The sequence below is a fragment of the Crinia signifera genome, chromosome 1 (assembly GCF_055691185.1).
Source record: "Crinia signifera chromosome 1, ASM5569118v1, whole genome shotgun sequence".
In the NCBI taxonomy this organism is placed as follows: domain Eukaryota; kingdom Metazoa; phylum Chordata; class Amphibia; order Anura; family Myobatrachidae; genus Crinia; species Crinia signifera.
The window spans coordinates 163,844,520-163,866,515 of NC_139217.1; the positions used below are offsets into that span (position 1 = coordinate 163,844,520).

The following is a 21,996-nucleotide window of genomic DNA, read 5'->3' on the forward strand; positions in this document are numbered from 1 at the left end:
GTCACAGTGATCCATGTCTTTGTTTTAAATTATGATTTAAAATGTATTGAATGTGAATTGTGTTGAACCCTAAAAACAAACAGAAGCGCTACTGCATCCGCGGCAAAGACCGCGAGTATCATAACAGATGAATTTGGCATCTAAAGCATAATCTAACCGTTATCTGCTGTAATATACCGTCCAGTATTGGGAAAGACGGACACATGCACAGAGATCAAGTAGAAGCGATCGCAGCTAGACCCGCAAGTGTCAGAGCAACTATCCCGGCACTTCAAATAGATACCTGCCCGGCACTTGCTGTACTGCGCTGTCTATGTTTAAGAAAGATGACACGTATACAGCTAATATTTTGGAATATTAGTAGTCTATATGTAAAGCTGATATTGGATAAATTATAGGGATGCGCCGTCTATGATCTAAAAACGGACTCATATCCAGTATAGATACGATCTGTATCAACAAATCATCACCGGCCGCATACACTCTCTCTAACCACAATCTAAATATCTGGCAGATATACCACAGTTGGAACTGCACAGGGCAATAATAACGGCATTTAAATATAGATACTTGCTCAGCACTTGCTGTAATGCGCCTTCTATGACTAAAATAGACAACACACTGCCACCCACGATATAAATATCTGCCAGATATATCCTGTAAATGATGCTACCTATGCCTTAAATTCGAACAAAATTGCACATATATAAGGTGTGAACACACACTGTGCAATTGATTGGTCATCAAATAAATTGCACAAACATAAAGTGGGAATCTACACACTGTGCAATTAATTGGTCATTCACATGTTATATGATAATTGAATTGATTGGACATCAAATAAATTGCACAAACATAAGGTGTGAATCTACACACTGTGCAATTAATTGGTCACTCATATGTTACATGATAATTGATATCCGGATGAAAGAGTATCATCCTTATAATAAAGTGTGATATATATAGATGTGTTTGAACATATAAAAGAACACATCTATGGACAAATATATGGCATACTAATGATAAGCGCTCTGTCACTGTCTATGATATAAGACTAGTTAAAAACAAGGTATTAGTGACACCACATTTCACTTTACCATTCAATGCAATTGGTGGAGTATAAGATCCTCTTTAGGTACAATTTTAGTAAGGAACACCACTTGCATACGCTAATATAAGCACAACACTGAACTATAAGTCTTTTTGCCGGGACTTTAACTCGGCAAACTCAGAAGAATAATATAATACTACACACTGAGTAGCAAGTCACCATTTGGAGTGATATAAAGCCGACAAGTTTAGTGAATATTGTCCGGGCAATTAACCTGCAATATTAAAGAACTACAATTCAAAAGCAGTGGAAACAGTGTACTTATTTGAAATCTTTAAACTGATACAGTGCTTCCCAGTGGAGGAATATTTAAAACCACATACAAATAAAGTAACAGACTATATAAATTGCAACAGTCTGTAGGGATACCGCACGTATCAGAATATATTTCAAAACTGTGTACAACAATGACCTTACATAAAATTTCCTAAAAATTATAAGTCTAATTCTAAGACGTAATCAGAATAACTCCGCAGAAACTACAATAAGAAAAGACAAAAAGGACACAGTTGTTTCTTGACAAACATTTGTTTATTTAATTATACACAATTTTCTTATATTTCACAATTATGACAGTTTTTTATTTTCAAACATATCACTGTTCTTGTTACAGAGCGTAGCATGAAACACATCTATTACAATGTAATACATATATCGTGCAATACTTTGCGATTTCTATAAATAGTTATTACAAGGTTGGTAAGTAGTAATTTCTCTAACACATATTGTTATGTTATATTGTTTCACATTTGATCTAGATCCATCTTTTGGTATTTTTTCATAAGAATTCTCATACTGCTTTCCCGTCTGTGGGTAGTATTTCTGCTTATGCCCTGAATCAGAACATCTTAAACAGAATAAACATACTATAGTAAATTAATACAATCAGGGGCGGGGTAGACTAGGGGGGGGGGGGGGGGGAGGGGGTTCTCTTGTGCGGATCCATCATAGCTTGTTTGTGTTACATCCTTTCTGGTAAGTATTATGACAGTTTTTTAACAATTATTAATAAAGAATTGTAATTTTAAATATAAACATCTTTTTAAATGACCTCTGTACGCCAACAAAGAAGACACTCCTTTTCTGTCCCCCTCTATTTTTGTATCATATATAGTGTCTTTGGCTGCACCCCCTTTGAGATCTATATAACCAGATTGGCTCATTTGGGGCCAAATCGGATGCTCTAGCATCAGCCTGTGCAGATTTCTTTCCCCCTTCCACCTTCTCCCTTGATTAAACTAAAACGAATAATATTGTTAACGATATCATCCTGCATATCCTTCAGTGTGTACCCACTATATCGCTAATGATGCGCGCTCTCACAGATCGTTAATGATTTGAAAATGCAGTCCATTCTATCATTCAGTGTTTACCCATGCGTAGTTTATTTTTGCGTGGCTGCCGTTATCATTAACAAAGCACATCGTACAATGAGTAGGGACCTTTACATGCTGAGCAATTTCTTGCTCAGGGTGTAGTTTGCTTTAATCTCTCAGACAGGATCAAGCAGAATGCTCTGGAATTTAAAAGATATCTGAGCATTTCTGGTTTGTGTTATCAACATTTCTGAAAATTTAATTCATCATACCTACACAATTGCCTAATACTCTGACTGATCACCCGATGACTGACTGATCAGCCAGATTATCTTGTGGTTTTGAGACTTAGTTTGTGATTATTTTAGTGATGAGGGATTGGTATATCTGTCAGATCAAGAATATTTAGAGATGTGAGTCAATAACAATGGCCCAGATTTGTGAAAGACTATAAAAATACTTGTCCCACGTCTCCCTGAAGTATTCAGACAGTATGTCCACAATGATTATACTGTATTGTGATTATGTCAACACCAGTATGTTGAATTTTACCAAATCAACATGGTTATAATGTGAACATTCTACATGTCGATATCTGTACCATGTCAACATGGATAAATGTCAACATTTGACATGTATATTTTGTCATAATATCAAGAATATAAATGTACTCAAATGACATGCAGTATCTGTGGACACAATACATTTGACATTATAATTGTCGACATAACATACATTGGGGCAGATGTACAGTATTAAGCCTTGTGTAGAGATAAAGTGGAGAAAAAGTGGAGATAAAGCGGAAGGAGATAAAGCACCAGCCAATCAACTGTGTTTGAAAAATGACAGTTAGGAGTTGATTTGCTGGTGCTTTATCTCCTTCCAATTTAACTCCACTTTATTACTTCACTAGGCTTAATATGACAAATCATATTAAACCCCTTCCGAAGATGAGGCCTAACATACCACACAGATAATATCACGCTTTATGTCTGTCTACCAATTGGTTGCTCAGATAAAATGTTATGTGGATGGAAGGAAATGCACTCATTTAGGGATTATAAACAATCAACTGAATGTTGCATATTTCAGAAAGCCAATAATCCTGAATAAATCTCAAAATTAAACATTTACTTACAGGGAAATCCAGGTTTTAATCTTACTGGAAATCTGTATTATTTTAGGCAAGCACTACATGCAAAAAGAAGTCTGTATGGGAACATTTCCAAAAGATCGAATATTGAAAAAAAAAAATTAGCTAGCTACAGGAAACGTTACGAAGATGTTATTTCTGCCAAACGAGGTGTTTGAATGGACTGCCAAACGTTTGCACATGGCACTATAATTACTTGCTGGTAAGTACCCTGCAAATAAATAATAAATATACAGCAAACACTATTCCCATTGTCTGCATTCTTACATGTTAGGGAATTTAGACTGGGTTAGGGCCTGAGGTGAATTATATACAATATGTAACATAATGGTTTATAACAATAATGTTTAATATTGCAAAGGTGAAGCCAAGTTCTGGGTTGTTTTTTTTTAAATCAGTAAGACATAAATAAGTAATCATTCAGAAAGTAAATGTGAATTATGTTCAGCACAGTCATATAGCACATTTATCACACCAGACTGTTTCATTAGTTAAAAGCCTGGCAAATTTGGTTAAAACTGATAGTAGAATTATAAAGACTTATCAAGAGTCCACCAGTCTATAGAAACAGTGAAGACGGAAGTTTTGCACAAAACAGAGCTCTCAAGCAAACAAAAATAACTACTGTACACATAAGAGACTATATTTAAGGGGACATTGTAACAATAATTGCATAAATGCCCCAAAGAATGAACATTCTTTATTACTGCATATCACGGCAATTTGGAATGTTATTCTGGAGCAATTATATTAAGGGCTACACAAGTGTAAAGTGGGAAAAGTGGAATGGGGATCGCGATCAGCTGCAGCAAACCATGGAAGAGCCAAAAGAGCCTTCTCCCACACCAGCTACTCCATAATGGGTTAACACAATTCTCACCTCCTATGCATTAGACACTTGATAAATAACGAATTAGCTTAATTTAGTATAAATGATTTGGAAACTGCCGTTTCTGAGGCCAGATATCTTGATAAATAGGCTCCTAAACGTGGTTGTTTCACACTTAATGGCTTTCTGTAACCTATTATGTTTCGAAAACATTGAATTTGGACTCACTTATTGAATTGACTTCCCGATTGAGAGAAGAATGTGTGTAAATCCCAATGCCGTTAACCCCATGCTCCCCTGAGGATTGCACCTCGTGAGACAAGATTCACAATTTGCTTGCGAGTTCTAAACTAACTTTCTCCATTCACTGCACACTTATTAATTAGTTGTAGGGAGGAACGCCCATGTCCCCACAGCACCAGCGCCACTTCACGTACACAAACAGACTTTTGAACTGATATAGATTGGAACATGTCCTGGCAGCCTAGGTGAGGGATGTAACAAAGACTGAATTGCCACACGAGTTGCATAGAGACCCCATGAGACAGACTGTGTACCTAGCAATGACTGCTCAAATATTTATATAATTATGCACACCCCATAAGCAAGCAGCTTTGATGACTCTCCATGCGTATATCCATGGACACATTTGGAAGCATCAGCGAATTGAAGTTAATTGAGTAAACTATGGAAAAGGAATTGCAGATGAAAGAAACATAATGTATACAATTGTTCTGAATTAGGATGAAATGACATGGGATTTTCATGGACAGGAGTTGGGTACAGGCATGAGGTACTGTAAAGGTGCCCATACACGGTGCGACAGGCAGTGCGATGAGATGCGCACTCCCGTGCACATCCCATCGCACAGCACATAAAGTCTGTGCAGCCCGTGCTGTTAGTACTAGATTGCATTGTATCTAGTACAAAAAGCATGGTGCTGTAGCACATTGTATGCTTTCTGTACTAGATGCTATGCAATCTAGTACTAAAAGCATGGAGTTCATCGCACCATGTATAGGCACCTTTATAGAACAGTAAAGAAGATCAGCAGCATGGAAAAAGGGAGAAGCAGAGCACCCGAAGCATCAGCCAAGTGATAAGTACCGGGTTGAGTCCAGCGAAAATCCACCAAACCAGAACCAGTACTGTCCCACATAAATCAGATAGTGTGTAGGAATGCAACAAAACACCACTTTAATGAATTGAACCAAATTGGGACAGTTATAAGTAGTGATGTGCAGGCTCTGATTTACTCTGATTTCAAAGCAGGATCTTATTGGCTATCAACTGTCAACAACTGTCATGTGATTCGGGATAGCCAATAAGATCCTGCTTTGAAATCAGAGTAAATCAGAACCTGCACATCTCTAGTTATAAGGTATGATTAAACTTGAAACTGACAAAATATGGAAGCATCCAAGGCGCTACTCGTCCCCACATGAATCAAACAGAATGGTGGCACATAACTTCCCTTAAATATGCCCAAAATCGAACTCCAGTCTAGCAATAATGTATTCTCTTTATCACAATTGAGGGTCGCAAATCCCTGTTCTTATTACAAATATGTCTTTCAAATCGTTTTTTTTTTTACTTTTTTTTCCCAGGGTTCACATGATAATTTGAGTCAGACATCGGGAGTATCGGAGTGATATGCAGTGATACACGATGGTAGCTGTTGTCAGCCCACTGTCACTATGGTAAATAGACTTACAGTATGTGCTCCACACCTAATTGTGATCAGAGGTGCCATGACAGCAGATGAAGCATGATATGTGCTTAAAGTGTTGGAGCATATTCCAAAGGACATGAGGAGATTATTGTATATTTTCTTATACATCGTTTTAGATGAATGTGTAAGACAGAGGCAGAATATCATGTTCTGAATTCTTATTGCACATAGACACATAAATGTGCTCTCAATACTCCATACCCAAACACAGTGCTGTTAGTACTCCATTAACTAGGAGGGGGGATAAGGGAGACAAACAAACAAAGGGCAGAATCATAGATGGATACAGTAGTATTTTTGTACCCAGCAGCTGTGCTAAAGCAGAAGGTGTCTTGACTAGAAAGATGACTACTGCAGGTCGGATCATTAGGCACACCTTAAAGAACAAGATCTGCACAGTATGCGGGGAGGAGCCAGGCTGTATATCAAAAGGCTCCACCCGCAAAATGTCCTAAATCGCGGGTTCAGTAGGGGCTGCCTCATCCTCATGGCACCACAAGTCATTGTATGATCTCCTCATCCTGCCCACTTCACTAGGAAGTGGGCAGGAGATCTTCCATGGGTGAGGAGGACTGCATGAAAATATGTTTGTCTCCTGCAACTTGCAAAAGTGTAGGCAAGTATAATAGTATGCCATTTTGTCACAAAAACTTGTATAAAACACTCATAACTAGCCATAAAAAGATTACTAGCCTCTTTCACAGAGGAATAAGACACCTTTTCTGTCATCAAACAGCAACCATAATCATTTTTCTTAGTGGCAGCAGCAGCAGCACTGGGCTGCAGTGCAGACTACAGTATCTAGTGCAGGGGGGAACCACTAAGCACAGATAAATATGTGAAGATGTATGTAATATTTATGCTGGCAGTGTGTTTGGTATCACCATCAGTGCTGTACATTGCAGCCACCATTGTGAACCCGGGACTCCGCCAGCAAGCATTAGGATTTGCTCTCCTAAGTCCGCCCCCAGACAATCATTGGCAGGCTCACCACCCTCACTTCGCAGATCCTAGTTCACTTTTTTATACTCATTTTCATGTGATTCTTCTTCTCCAGCTGCTCAGACAGGTTTTTAACAACTTGAGCTTATTTCCGTTTAAGCTCTTGGACTTTGGCGAAACAACTTCTCATTCGTAAAGTTTCCCAAATCACTAATTTCATTACTTGTTGGGTCCTTCTAATTGAACATTAGTTTCCAATGTTCCCAATAGTGAGCAATGAAAGGGCGCAATCTTTATCAGGAGCCTTTGCCTCGCCTCAGTCAAATTCTTCTGCACATTTAGCAGAGAAACTCTAGCTCTGTAGTATTATCTCAAATTGCCTCTTCATTAAGCAGCAATCTCTCAGTGACCTGAAAAATCAGACTTTCCAGAGACTTAGCTGGGGTTAATGATTATTGCTGACTTATGTGAACTTATGAAGGGCCAGCATTCCAGCAACTTTCTCTTTTTTTCCTACAGCATGAGTTTGTAACAAGTGAAGGTCTTGCTTGTAATTATTCAATTAAATAGTCTCCTTTTTAACCATCAGTGTAGGATAGCCATGTTCTGCCGTGTGTACACTGTTTTGTTCTTATGTACCATTTAAACATTCTATTAATGTCTCCATTTTTTACTAAACTACAGTACTAGAAGATTGTAGTTGAATACATCAACTTCTTGCAGTGTCGTCAACAGTTCACATTCCTCAACTCAAACTTGCACTGCCGTAGACCTAAACAATATTGTTTCAACCAGCCAACTAGTTGGCCATCTCCTCCCTCTTCAGTACAGGGTCTAGGAGCAGCTGTCCTTTATCCCTCAGTAATGTTGGTACTAGAGCTGCTTCCCTCCTCATGATCTGAAATACCAAATAAGTAAAACTAAAGAGAGTAGAGGACACAGGACTGATACGCGTAAATGACAGTGGTTACTGAGCATAGAGGGGAGAATGCAGATCACATGACCGTTGTATGGATGCATGAATGGATTATGGGAATCACAAAAAAACAAGCTGTGACCAATGTTAGGAAAATGTCACAGCACCCTACTTTAACAGTGAACTCTGTTGTTTCCAATAGAAACCATTGCACCACTGGTGCTAAAGCCTTTAACAGCCACGTTCAAAGGGGCAAATTAGGTCTGCCCCTATCTCCGGTGCCGTCAGGTCTTATAGGTAAAACAAGGCACCAGTGGAATCTAAGGGAAGACAAGAGGAAAACTAACTAAATAAAACTAGAACTCTACCTGAAAAAAATAAGGAAAAATGATTAATCACAATGCACACAAAAAACAGACGCCACCTCGATGCACACAAAAGAACAATAGCGATCTTGTCACAGATCAGAACCAGAGGTGAGTACCATAAGCGACCTCATTGCATATACGCCACCTAATGACAAGCAAACATAAAATAAACAACCCAGACACAAAATATACATAGAACAACAGAATATAAACAGAAGACCTAGCCGCTATGTGCAGAAGGTCCGCAGGACTCATGGCACCTGAAGTAAGTGACTCATGGACTGGAGGTACAGAAGACCAGGAACACCAGGAGATGCAGCTTGCATAGTTGATACCAACTGCAGGTGTAGAAACTCCAGACAGGGAACTCAGACAGTGAATACAGGCTAAGTTATGCTGGAAAAAGTAGGCTGGGCCGCAGACACAAGAATGGAGCTTAGGCTGAGAATATGCACCAAGCAGCTGCAATATGTGCAGCTAATGCTGAAAACTCAATAGAAGCTCAACAGGAAGTATCACTGGCAGGGAGGAGCTGATCAGAATCCCTAATGAAGGGTAACCAGCTAATGAGATATCTAGTGCAGGTGGAATGCTGCACAGGGAACCCAGTCCAGGTTGCTGAGCAACAGCTTCATAACAAAACCAGCAGCAGCATCACACCTGACACCACTCTTGCAGCATTGCTCATGCAAAGGGAAAACGTACCTTTCATTTGAAGTGATCCTGCCTAGTTAAAGATGAAGAAGAAAAGTTTTTATTGTATTTGCATAATGTATTTATTAATATATTTATGCTCACTGCTCCTTACTCAAAGATCTCTACTACTCCCTCACACTTTTACCACATCACGCAAAACATGCAGATTTCACGAGTTGTAGAGAAGTTGGCTGGCTTGATAAAAAAAGGTGTGTGGAGCAACATTTTGGACAACTTGGAAGGATGGAGGAAAGTTGGTCTGATGTATGGTCAGCTTAGCCATAACTGCCAGCTATATGCCGATCTAGTTAAAAGCTGGGCTGCCACTGTCTCCTATGTAAACAATATAAGAAACTGTTCCTATTTGATATGCAGCAAAGCTCTTGGTTTGTCAGTGCATGCTGACCTTTGTAGTGCAGGGGTGACTGTATTCTATTTGCACATTTATGAACAGAGTCTCGCCACTGCAATCCATTTTAAATGCTGCTGCTAGGCTGATCTTCCTATCAAGACGCTCATTATTTGCTGATCCACTCTGCCACTCGGTTCATTGGTTGCTTGTATTTTACCGTATTCAATATAAAATACTTCTACTCACATATAAAGCTATTGACCATACTGCACGTTATCTCCCAACTCGACCACTCCGCTCTGCACAAGATCTGCTTCTATCTTCTGCATGGATTACTTGCTCCCATTGGGGGAGATTCTGTAAAGCAGAAATGCGGTAAAAACCCAGTTTTCGGGGTTTTTACCGCATTTCTATATGCTATATGGCGCCTCCGCAGTGCCAGCACTGCGGAGGAAATCGCCAGCATAAGCTGGCGATTTCCTGCAGAAGCCTATGGGCTTTTTACCGCAGCGCTGTTTGAGGGATCCGTCACGGATCCCTCCCAGCATGCCCTGCAGGCGGCGCGTCACTCTGCGCATGCACAGATGGACTCCCGGGTCACATACCCGGAAGTCCAGCACCGGCACCGCATCGCAAGGGACAGCTCTTATCGCAAGAGCTGTCCATTGCGTTAATAACGGCATATGTTACAGCATATGCCGTTATTAATAATGCGGTAGCCGGTGATAATGGGGGCGGATGTTACAACATCCCACCCAACTACTGTTACAAGACTTTTATAGGGCTGCACCCACCCTATGGAATGCCCTTTCACACACAATAAGACTCTCTACTAGCCTCCAAACTTTCAAGCGTTCCCTGAAAACTCACCTCTTCAGGTAAGCCTATCATATTTAGGTACCACACACATAACCTTCTGAGGCATTTATGTATTAGGTACTTGTGTAGTTTCACGGCCGTGCTACTTCCGGGTTCTAGGCTCAACGGAATCTGCTGCGCTATATAAGAAACTGGAAATAAATAAATAATAAATAAAGTGGCACCAGTCTTAGGGGGCTATTGAGACCTGATCACTGTTGTGCGTCAGGAAGCATTTGTGTCACCGCTTTGTTTTCTGGGAGTGTCAGGCACAGGCGTGTCTAAATGTTTTCAGGGAGGGTGTGTGATGGCAGCTCCGGCCTCGTCCAGCCTATCTCTATCGCACAGACAGAGTAGGTTCTAAGTTATGCACAGACTGCACATAGGGGGGAAATCATTTGATGGTAAGTTGCAAATGGATTTGCAGCTATCTGCCAATCAGAGTGATTTTCGTAAGCCATTCACAGCCTTGCAGAGGGTAGGTTTTCACTCTGGAGGGGTGATGGCTATTTAATCGCAGAGCTCTGCATTTATGCAGAGCAGCAGCCAGGTCTTAGACAATAAAGTTTAGTGATTTTGAACCGAATTATATTGGAAATTTAGGACTATCCTACACTCTTTATCGCTTTGGTTTTTTTTTTCTACCAATCCGGGTTTAAATGCCTAATGCTGGCTATGAATTTGGGGGGACACTAAGTCAATTTAAATAAATATATTTTTTAATCAAAAATATATATAGAAGCCTTTACAATTTTTATGACCCAACTTTGCATGTCCCTCCCGCTGTAGTACCACCAGTCCTGGCTGATATAGTAAGTGGAAATTCAATGGGACACAATGCCATTTGTCCTACTAATTTTTCCATCAGACTAGATTTAAAATCCCATTGCCAGTTAGCAATTTTCAGGGAGACATACTGTATTATAAAATAATATAGAGGAGTCTGAATGTATCCTAGGCATCTGTGCAACACTTCTAAATCCCCTAAATTTCTCAATATAATAGTAGCAGAATTGGGGTTTAGAAACATTAACTGTGCGTTGAGTTTAAAAGAATAAAATGACCCTTTGTAAAATTATGTGTTTTTAAGCAATAAACCATTGTCAATCCACATTGATGTACATCACTTTCAAAACACCCCTCAACCTCCAAATTACTAAATTGTGATCCTTGTGGTTTGAAAACATGTGAGTTTATATATGTGTGTGTTTACCATAAACAGATTTCACATCCTCAAAAGTAACGTGTGGAGCTGTGAAAATGCACTTTAGTAAAGTCACTTCTCAATCTTCACTTTCATTTACAGTATCTTTATATTGCCTCATTTGACAAGTCTGCCTGGTTCTTTGCTCCACTGAAAGGTGGACAGTAAATAGGAAACCACGCAGGTCATGAGATAACCCTACACATCAGGAACCGGTTAAGTTGGGGGATACATACTGTAAGATGATGATAATAGGATGAAGTGCCGCATTTTGTGGGGTGAGAGAGACACATAGGATACAGATGAATTTAGGACAGACAGGGAAGTTTCTCATCATGAGAATCATAGCTAGTAAATCTACATAATGGGCCTGATTCGATGGATCGATTATGTGATTCAACCAGCAGTTTCCTGATTATGCACATTTACAGAATGGGTCCTGCTATTGCATCTCTGAAATACAAATGCCTCTGCCTGATTGACAGAGATGTTTGTAGGAATCGATGGGGGCGGGGCAGCCGGTGTTCAGGAAAATATGTGTTCATCGCTCCTGTTTCCAGGGCGTAGTGAGGCTAAGAACTGTGTTGTGTCCGCAGTTCTTTGGCCCCATAATGCCCCCTGCAACTGCAAGTTTTAAGGCCATACTTACTCAGGCTTGGAGTTGCAGATGAACATTATGATCGATGGTAGCGATGTTCATTGAGAAGTGGTATGCACAACCTCCTACATTTTCACTTCTATGAGCAGCTTAGCATATAAGATCCAACCCGAATCAGGCCCAATGTCTGCTCATATGTCCTTTAACAGTAGTTGTTTTGAGCAATGATTACAACATTATTATTCCAGTAATTGAAAGTATCTTTCTTAGGCAAACAACGCCATTTCAAGCCAGAACATGTGTTAAGTGTTTATAAGGAGAAATATGAACATTTCAGAGGCCATCTAACAAAGGAATTGTGTCACTGGGAGAAAAAGTTGTAAAAGACATGAATAAAAGTGGTTTTGCAAATGAATAGTTCTTGGTCACATGTTCTTTCTGCTAAAAAGCAGATTCTTGAAATCCTTAAATTTAGAAGGTTTCATGTGATTATTTTCTTAGTATACAACAACCGACTTATAAATTGTTGGCACTGAAAGAAAATCTGCAGCTGCAGTTACTGACCCCTCAAAGTAAAAACTACAATGATTGGCATCCACCGGGGTTACTAAGTATGTCTCACAGAGACCTAAACCTTTCCTGCAATGTTCCTCATAAGATCACTGCGTGACACACACCACACATGCGAAATCATGGGGCTAGTGACAAATCCTGATCCAAAGTAATTGGCCTGGAACTAACATAGTGCAAGAGCCGGTACTTGTGTATTTCAGCATCGTGCGATACACAAGCCGGTACTTGTGTATTTCAGCATCGTGCGATGAACGTATCGCATCGCATGCCATGCGATGCGATTTTGACCCCCTATGCGATGAAAAATCGTATAAGCACCCTAATGGGTGCTTACAATGTTAAATGCACCCCCACGCCATCCCCCCACTATAAACGTGAACCCGAAGCGTGGCGAGCGCAGCGAGCCCGCGTGGGGCGGCGGTACGCGTCCTACGACCTTTTCATACCCCCACTATCCACGTCGGCGTGGAGTTGAGAATAGAAAGTGTGGCGAGCGCAGCGAGCCACCGAGCCCGAAGCGTGGCAAGCGCAGCGAGCCCCGCGAGGGGACGCGGATACCTTCACAGGTATCCGCGTCCCCTGGCGGGCTTCACAGGTGTCCGCGTGGCGAGCCACGCGGACACCTGTGAAGCCCGCCAGGGGACGCGGATACCTGTGAAGGTATCCGCGTCCCCTCACGGGGCTCGCCACACTTTCTATTCTCAACTCCACGCCGACGTGGATAGTGGTGGTATGAAAAGGTCGTAGGACGCGTACCGCAGCCCCTCGCGGGCACGCTGCGCTCGCCACGCTTCGAGTTCACGTTTATAGTGGGGGGGGGTGGCGTGGGGGTGCATTTAACATTGTAAGCACCCATTAGGGTGCTTAACATTGTATAAGCACCCATTAGGGTGCTTATACAATTTTTAATCGCATCACATCGTATGGCATTGTATGCCATGTACAATGGCATACAATTTGAAAATTGTATGCCATCGCACACTATGGCACGAAATCGCGTCGCATACCATCGCATGCGTTATGCGCCGCCAAAATACACAAGTACCCAAGAGCCTATTGCCAGAAAAACATGTTAACAAAATGATGAATTAAACGGTTTCTATAATTATTATGAACTTTCATTTATATTGCACAACAGTATATAAACAGCAAACATTGTAACATAACAAAATAGTGCAAAACCTTCTGCAATACAATGTAGGATACAATGTGTAAAAACATTGCAGGCTACAAGTTAAAAAAATTAGAATTGCCGTCAAAGTGCTCATAGGAGCAGTGCCGGATGAGCCCAAAGGGTTGGTGCCGCAGTTGATAATTGGGAGGAAATGATAGAATAGGTCAGGGAACAGAAGCCATTTTAAATATAAAATCATAAAAAACTCATGTTGACCATGTCATGTGACCTTTTTCATGTCAACATATTGCACGTCGACCTTTGGACCCTGTCGACCTATTGCATGTCAACCTTTTGGTGTAGACCTACTGACTGTCTGTCTAGAGACACTGTAGATCTATCAACATGAACCATCATCACATGTTTTCAATTCAGTTTGCTGCTCATTATTCCTCATCGGTGCATGCTGCTGGTCTAGAGAACAGTATAGGAGACATTATTTTTAAGCCCAATATATAAAATCCGTTTCTTAAGAGGACTTCTTTATTTTTCTTTACTTGCAGAACTAAAGAAATAAAGGGAAAGGAAAATAAATGTGTAGACAGCATCTGTTATTGAGTTATGACTACACATCCTCCTCTTATTTAAAATAAAAAAATAATTAGCATCTGTTTAGGATCTGTGTTCTCTTGAAACCATTTGGGAGAGAGTATTTTCATAGCAGGAAATTCTTACATGAAAAGAATATCAGCAACACATTTCCTGACATACTAATAGTTTACTCACTTTCAAACCTTCAATTCTGTCCCTTATGGTCATATATCTACTGTTTCATGTACGCCGATTACAGGGCCCAATTGAGTGACACAATAAGTGGCATTTTGGACAAGCAGATATAATCCTCCACTTCAATTTCCACTTACTGCATTGTGGTCAAATGATCATTCAACTGTAACAGCGATAATGGATATTCTATTGCAACACTACAGTGGGCCGTATTCCATGCGGCTGCCGAGGGGGTTAAATGGTGAGGATCGCCGAAAACAAACCACCCTCGCCGTTTAACCCTTGCTCACCCAATTCAACTTTCTGGGGGAATCCTGACTGTCAGAGGACATTTATCCGCGAGCCTCTCTGTTTTGGCGGCCGCACACGCCGTTACCACCTCGCTGTAAAAACACAGTGAGGGGGAAATGGCGTGTGCAGGGGGGTCAGTTGAATACTGACCCGCAAGCAATCAGCAATGCTCACCATCACAGCTTGCAAAAGAGCATTGACTACTGCCCAGTATGTGACAAGAAAAAATCCTTACCACCGTAACTTCATAAATGTTCCTGCTAGAGATCAAATTATTTGAAGTGTCATTGCTGCTGTAGATACATTAACATAGAAAGTGCATGGAACAATGGCTAGGCAATCTGATCAATTGGAAGGTACTACCTTAGTACCTTGTACCTTTGTCTCTCAGAAAAGGGCATTGCAGCAGTGACGCTGAATCTTCTCACAGCCCTTGGTGTGGCAACCACATTCAAGTAAGAAAACATTTTTGCACGTGATGAAGTTGCACATGGATATTAGAAGACTATGAACACTCTCATTTAGAAATAACCCTATATCTTAATGTCCCAATAGGAAGCGCAATTCCACTTTTGTTTTGTTCAATTGTACCCAAGCAGGTGGTGATACTGTAGGGATATAGTTGCTCCGAGTGAAGCGCGAGGACCACCAACCCCCTCTTCTTTAGACTTTAAAGACCTACTGTACATGTCTGGGGGAGCGACTGTGGTGCAAACCTGGTCCTCTATGGCAGGTACATCGATGATCTATTTATTTTTTGGAATGGGGATTACCACTCAGCACAACTCTTTGCATATTAATTAAATAACAACTCACATAACCTAAAATTCACTTTTATGTCACATCCATCACATATAAAATTTTTGGATGTGGATCTCAAGATAGTGGACAACCAAATAGTCACAACTACTTTAATTATGTCAAGGAGGTACTGTAGGGACAAATTCCTATCTCCATTATAAAAGCCAACACCCTCTTCCCTGGAAGATAAATATTCAGAAGGGACAATATACCCGCCTTCGTGAGAATTATTCGGACATAAAAAACTTTGACGAACAGGCCACAGGAATGACTATTTCATTCCTTTTTAGAGGATACACACAAGGCCTTTTTTAAAAAGCCTATAAAGAGGTCCATGAAATAGATATAAATAATCTTCTTAGCAAAAAAGATTCAACAAGAAATCAGGTTGATAAAGAAATGATCAGCTGAGAACAGGACAGGGTCACGGCTGTTGAGCCAGCCCCCAAAGTCTCCTCCTGGCTCCTGAGGATGGGTTGAGACTCATGGGCCAGACTGTATGCATGCCCCCTGGCTAACGTTTGCAAGCCAGTCCTTAAATGTAACTGCACAAGGTGACTCTATGATGTCACGCTGTGCACACACCTGCCCACTCTCTCCTGTGCCATGTCATTGATGAGAAGGCAGAGGAGCATATAGCATTCCTTAGAAGGGCATATTCAATACTGGAAGGTGGATCATTGAACCAAAAAGCGAGGGGGTTAGGATAAACAAGTAATAATAATTCAATATTTAAAACGGCAGAAATATATTTCCTGCAGTGCACACTCTAATGCAATGCGCTGCGCATGCCTATGAATGCAGCTTGTCCTCCCCCCAGCCTGATACTGTGACAATGAACTGGTAAAATTCTATTTATGGTGTAATGGGCATTACACTGTGTGGCATAATGTGTAATATGCATTATGGTGTGTGGCATAATGTGATGGGTATTACAGTGAATGGCATAATGTGTAAGGGGCATTATGGTCTGTGGTATAATGTGGAATGGCCACTACGGTGTAGAACATAATGTGTAATTGACACTTCAGTGTGTGGCATAATGTTTGAGGGGTGTTACAGTCTACCTGGTGCATGGTGTATAAATGGCACTGCTATATGCTGTAATGTGAATAACGGACACTACTATGTGGTGTAATGTGAATTGGTACTATTATGTGATCATGCCTCTTCCCATGAAGCCATGCCCCTAAACATGTCCCTATTTGTGTAGGTTTGGATGAAGAGGGGTACCGATTCCCCTTCTGGCACTGGTACACGTGTCCACTGGAGCCAGGGAATGGAAAGAACATGGGTTGCGCCAGACAGTAAGTTAAGGCCCTTCTCCCACCCTGCATCCCCCTATTACCTTGAGTGCTCTCCCTGTACTATATAATATAAGGGATCCTACATTTGTGATATAAGGGGTGGTACACTACATTTAAGGAAACACCCCCTTTTGTGTATCTACACCCCCTTTTCCAGAGCGATTACAGCCTTCACTTTTACATACCCCCACTTCATTATTTCCACTTCAACCACTCCATATTTCACAATCCGCCCCCAACAGACCCCGCCCCTCATTAGGGCTGGTTTCAGAAATTTCCCAGATTTGTTCCCCCCGTGCACAAACTATAACTGTTATACAGATTTCATCTTAGTCCTCTTGTCTATTAAATTTTTATGGTCTTAAAGACATTCTGTATTTTCACTGTGATGAAATGAAATTGTCTGGAACTTATTTTAAACCATAATCACTTGTCACAATATTTAGAACACGTTCTTTATTGGAAACATACTTACGGGCAATGTTGAATACAAACTAGGTTTGCAGACCAAGTAATGGAAAATATTGTCCTTTTTCTGCAGAGGACTGTACACATGATTAAGATGGACATAGGAAAAGTCCTGCTGTGCATCTGCACATTGACTGATTTTCAGTTTTACAAGGGGAGGCAAAGTGATAAAGCCATCTTTGCATTTCTTCTGTTACAGAGCACAGATTGGGCTGTCATTACCATGCAAGGTGCTCAGTCAAGGTAGTGTATTTAATGGAACTCAAATATGCTTGCTTCAGAAATAAAAGTAAGCTGAATAAAAGAAGGCTACCTATTTTTTTTATTTTTAAAGGATAGCTAAACTACAAATGTGTGTATTTATCACTTGTCCTCAAATCCTATGGAAAAAAAATACAGTAAAATGTTTTATAGTTCTAAAAGGGTATTTTCAGTGTATAGGGGGTCATTCTTGTTCATTCGGACAGGACCAAATATGGCCTTGTTCTGGGGTCTGCTCATGAGCACAGTCTTTGTGAATGACTTCAGTGACTTGCATAGTCGCTGAGCCTTTCACAAGGGTCGAGTGGGCCGAGGGCAGACGTCGGCAGGTACAGGGGTCAGCCATGGGAACGCCCAGCATTTTATGGTCATCCCCATGAAAATACTGGGTGTTGCCATAGCTACGCGGACAGGCCAATGTGCGTGGGGGCATGCGGCTGACATCACAGAACAACAACCACCCGCACTGTCTTCCACTGACTTTTATTTGCGAAGCCAGGAGAAATCATCCGATGTTCCTGACCATCAAATTATTTCTCCTGCAGCGGTGGCATGGTAGTGGATGTGTTTTTGTAACTCATCCCTTCGCATGATTGCAAGGGGAAATGGCGGTGGAGGGGGGGGGGGTGTATTTGGTGGTGTGGGCAAATCCTTGGAAACTTTTATGCAAATAAACTTTTTATCTCTGATAAATGCACTATGGAGCGCTCCTATTTGTCTTTCTAGATTGATCTGCCCTGCAAATCCAGGTGCTTTTGAAGGGAGCTGACGGTTTTTAAGAGACCGAAGTGCTGGCAAATGAACTACGCTGGGACTATTAGTTCCTTACTTTGGACATTGAAAAGGAATTGCGCACGGTCATTTGTTATATATATATATATATATTGATCATAATCATTGAAAATAAACAGGAAATCATTCCAAAAAATCAGAAGCTACAAGCATTTTTATTCCTTTATTCTATTTTATTTTTATTGAATGGACATTACATATTGTACTTAGGGCGCTAGAGACACTATTGTGTGTAGTATATATCTGGCAGTTTTAGGAAATGTTACCACACACCTCATTTACATATCCTGTTTTGTTCCTATTAGTAATTGTTCTCATTTACAGGCCTCTTCATTCACCTCTATACACACCTTGTTGTTGTAAGGAATATCCCTGACTATGGGCCTTATTCTGGTTGGAGCGGCTGGGCCGTACGCGGACGTCCCGGGATTTTTAATGATCTGCGCATGCGTACATTCGCTAATGCGCAGGCGCGAACACTCCACAACGCTTACGGACGGGTCTCTACGTGCGAAAAAACCTGTACGCGAGTGTACGGGTATTGGGGGCGGCATAGGGGCGTGATGAGGGGAGCGGCCGAAATAATGAGGGAAAATGGGCGTAAATATGGGCGTACACGGGGGTGTGCACCAAAAATGAGCGGTGCTACTACCGCACGATCGACTAAGGCACCGTTCATTTCGGACACAAAACAGGCGGCCGCCAACCGCCATCTCAAACCACCCCTACAGATACCGCATGCCAGCCTGCGCCTGGATTTGCTAATTTACGCTGATTACTACCAAACACATACACCTGAATGTAATAAGCAATGCTGCAGTCTATTAAGTCCAAACCATGAATTAACTATCTGCAAGCCACACACAGCACTCAAACACATTGGAAGCTTATCTTTCTATACTTCTCGACATTTAAAGGTTTGTTTAATTTAAGGTAAGAATCTTTTTAAGACCTGCTTATATATGCTAAGGTAGCTATTTGCTAAACAGTTAGACACATTCACTACGTGCTTTCATAGACTTTACACAGTAGCACACTCAATCTACACAAGTCGACATGTGTCAACGTGTTCACTCTAATACAAACATAGGTTTTGTATTTAGGATACAATAACATAAACCACATCTAACACCTACAAAGGATGTTTCAGCAATGTTTTAAGCCCATGACCACTATTTTGCACATTAATTAATTCAATCAATTAATTAATTTTCATAATTATAGTTGAAAGGCAAGATTTGCAGGTCCATATATATGAAGGGTATGTCAGCGTACACGGACGTACGCTCACTCTCACGAGCGGTGACATAAGCTGACTTTTCTATTGAAAACAATAGGGACCCGTCCGTGCAAGCTGGCGTACGCTCAGATCTCCGCGGGAAGACGGCCGAGAGACGTCCGTAAACGGCGGCGTACGCTCAGTTGTACGCCAGTTGTCGGAGTGTAAGGGCTGGCCCGTCCGTGTACGTTGGCGTACGCTCATTTGTACGCCACTCCCCTTCTACGTTGTTTATGCCCGTACGTATGCGGCTGAGTTGTGGGTGGACTTAACCCCAACGGCCGCGTACGGCTAGCGTACGTTAATAGCGAACGTACGCACGTTTGGCCGCTACGATCAGAATAACCCCCTATGTGCTCCTCCGACCACTAGGAGTCTCTGTATTTGCAAGTTTGCCCTTTTCTAAGATGATCAGTTTGGAATCAAAGAGAAGCCATCTTGGATACTGTTTCCTGTTTAGGCCTATAAAAGGCACTTCCTGGATCTAATCCCTGCTTGAGTATTCTGCTTGCTCAGCTCCTGCTACATGCCACACGTCTCTAAGTCTTACTACCCTAATGTGTAGCGAACAGGCTTACATGTGACTACCCTCCTGTGTACCGAACCGAATTACGTGTGACTACCCTCCTGTGTACCAAACTAGCTTACGTGTGACTACCCTCCTGTGTACTGAACCGGCTTACGTCTGAATACCCTCCTGAGTACCGAACTTGCTTACATCTGACTACCCTCCTGTGTACTGAACCAGCTTACATTTGGCTATTCCCTGTTATATCGGCCACTGGACTTCAGGTAAAACCACCAGTATGGTTACAGTTGTACTCTGTTAGTTCAGTGTAGTATTTCTCTTTCTGTGTGCTCCTATTTAAATACCAACAGTTGTCCTGGTCACTAGGGGGTAAGCGTATACTGGCACCAGTAGCATAAGTCCTGGTGGCATCCAAGTACCGGTAGGCATATAAAGCCTTATGAGAACATGACTATTATAGGCAAGAAGACCTGCTGGTGACCTATGTGAGTCTTACACCTGGGTGTACCAGGGCAACTGTCCAGAAGACGGATGCCAGGTATCAACATTCCAGAACATCTGGTCCCTTCAGCTTGCTTCGCCCTGTTAACTCAGGTATTCCCTCTCTGGATCATAATTTGGGAAAAACCAGGAGGTTAAGAATCTCCTTGGAAAGTATGTGATGTGGTGTATTTCTCAGAATACAGACATCCGACCATCTAGCTTCAGGCTGTTATGTCAGATGGTGGAGTTCCCCTGCCCCCCATAACATTATATACCTTCAGTAACCACTAGCACAGACAGCAAAGGGTTTTTTACATATAAGGGATTACTCTAACTATTTAAAAACCCATTCATATAAGGATAACAAGTCTTCTGTACTGTACGTCCAGTTTGCTGAGGAAATAGGTTTCACTTCTCAGATGCAATGTATACAGGTTTATCTATAGCTGGTTGTTAGTCTTTGATTGACAGGAACAGAATATGCAGTACTTATATGTTAGTTGGGCTCCCACTAAGCTATTTGCTTAGTTTTCCACATCCGCTTGCCACGCTTCGGGCACGGTAGCTCGCTGCGCTCGCCACATTATATAAAAACAACTCCATGCCGACATGGATAGTGAGGGAATGAGCGTCGTAACTATAGTGGGCGCCCAACTAACATATAAGTACCGAATATGCCTTTGACAATACCCTTGAAAATTAATTCTCCATTGCTGAAATCAATGTTCATATAGCAATACAATATAACTTCCATCTTATCGGTCATAAGGCCCAATATGGTGAAAAGAGAGTCTTTGGGTCACTCCTTGGCAAAGTTTACTAAAACCCCTTGAATACCCAACCCCCAGAGGCAAAAGGCCCATTGGTGGCAAGGGTGTTCAGGCTTGCAGTCGCTTCCAAGCTAGAAGTCTCACCAGGGTTGGCTGACGTGTCCCTCTGGGATATGGATTCTTCAGCTCTCCCCAAAAAACCCAGGAAACAAGAAAAGAGAATGGCTCATAAAAGCAGAAATGAGTGAGGTGAAAGGTTAAAAAAAGTGAAGACAAATGTGAAAAAAAATAAGTAAACAGGCCCCAGACAGAAAATTTTAAACATTTTTATTTTTTTGCCAGGAGGCTAAGTCAAAGGAAAATGGTTTAGCCTGGAAAATAAAGTGAAGTACAAAGTGCCAAACTATTGCAAAGGTGGCCCCAAACAACAGTGCATGTTCAGGCATCCTTGTCTCAGAAAGCACCAG

At 41.4% G+C, this 21,996-nt stretch overlaps 1 protein-coding gene and 1 long non-coding RNA gene across 5 annotated transcripts in view; one reads left to right on the top strand and one right to left on the bottom strand.

Annotated features, from left to right (window-relative positions):
* The window catches only part of TMEM150C (transmembrane protein 150C), a 164,711-nt gene that overhangs the window by 87,501 nt on the left and 55,214 nt on the right, over positions 1 to 21,996 (bottom strand). The window lies entirely within an intron of this gene.
* LOC146026769 (uncharacterized) lies at positions 16,853 to 18,485 on the top strand. The gene is made up of 3 exons (XR_014454536.1): positions 16,853 to 16,947; positions 17,615 to 17,658; positions 18,403 to 18,485. It is a non-coding gene; the product is annotated as an uncharacterized LOC146026769 (long non-coding RNA).